Consider the following 1,692-nt stretch of genomic DNA (forward strand, 5'->3'; position numbering starts at 1 on the left):
GTTATGGCTCTTCAAATTAGGCACTAGCAATTTTAAGTTCTTCCTTTGCTCGCCTAGCTATCTTTCTTCTTTGCGCATCTCAAAATAGCTACATTCCCGCTCCAAATTCACTCTTCCTCCAAATGCATGCTAAACGGACGGTAAATGGCTTGATTTCACTACTTTCTGGTCCATTCCTGCAATTAAGACAAAATAAACCAAAGTAGCATATTCGGGGCATTTCGTAGCAATAAACTACGATATTAGCATAGAAATACGTGCATAAATAGGCCAAAAAGACTATATAAAATGCACGTATCAAATCTCTCCAAACCAAACCTTTACTCGTCCTTGAGTAAACTAAATGCAAACTAATGGAACGGAGAAGATAACTCAGAGCTAGCTACAAATGCCCACTTAAGCCAGTTTAATGCAAACAAACTAACACTTATAGCTAAACAGTCAAATGCAAACGAGTTATAGGATGTTAATAATAAAGCTGAACCGTCGACCTTGCAAGACTTTTAATAATGGACTCTCACGGGTCACTCTTCTCTCATGAAGCAAAGGGTGAACATATATATGTAAGAGAGAAAGAAAAATAGTCGCTCACCTAGACTACGACCCACATAAACATGCATGCACCTAATATGATAAACAATTCTAGCTACCGTACACACATTCCAACCAAACAAGGTCCTGTCACAGCCGAGGGCTTACAAAAATATGGTAAAGTGAGGCAATGGGTAAGAAAAGGCAAAACATTTATGGGAATGTGGAGGTATAGGTGATCAAGCTAGTACCTAAACAAAACCATATAACAACATCCATTTCCAACTCAATTATGAATTAAGCACAATGCCTTTCATTTGGCACAAAACTCACCAAACCGAACTGAAGATACTCCTCAATAAATGTAAATAAAGCATAGGAGTGAAACCGTCTCATCAAACAACATGTTTTTTTTTTCTTTTTTTTTCTATTTTTTTTCGGTTTCTTCTTTTTTCTTTTCTTTTCCTGTTTTTTTTCGAATTCCTTTTTCACGTTATTTTTTCAACTTCTTTTTTTTTCTTTTTTTTTTCAGCAACCTCCTTTTCTTCTTTTCTACCAACTCCAATGTTGGGAAATGTGTCCTCAACAATAGTGCGATCACATGATTTAAATATCATTATTAAATCTCATTTTAAGAATACAATTGGGAAGTAATATTGTTACTGTCAACTGGTCAACATATATCGGTAATGATTGGCCGACTAGAGTTTGACATTCTTCGTCGTGTGACGGTGGTGATCAGTTGACCCCCTAGGTCATACCTAAAGGGCAATACTCTTAATTGATTATTTAATTAATCGTATAATGTTGCGAGTTAATTAAATTACTTAAAAATTGACGGACGATTTTGGAAGTAAAATTTACGTATCAAATTGAAATGTGATTAAATGAGATACGGTCTGAGTAATTGAATTGTATCATTACTCGGATGAAATTATTGTTTAAAGAAACAATCGGAATTGAATGATTTATTATAAATACAATCTGTTGTGATTTATAAATTGGTAAAATATTTTGGCACAAGTAATTATGATATTACTAAGTCGATTTTTGTATGTGACGTATTTTTATTAATACGTTGATTTTTAATATGTTAAAAATACATAACAAATTTATATCACATATGACATGTGACATATTGACAATTGACAAAAATAATAT

Source organism: Silene latifolia, chromosome Y, assembly GCF_048544455.1.
Source record: "Silene latifolia isolate original U9 population chromosome Y, ASM4854445v1, whole genome shotgun sequence".
NCBI lineage: Eukaryota > Viridiplantae > Streptophyta > Magnoliopsida > Caryophyllales > Caryophyllaceae > Silene > Silene latifolia.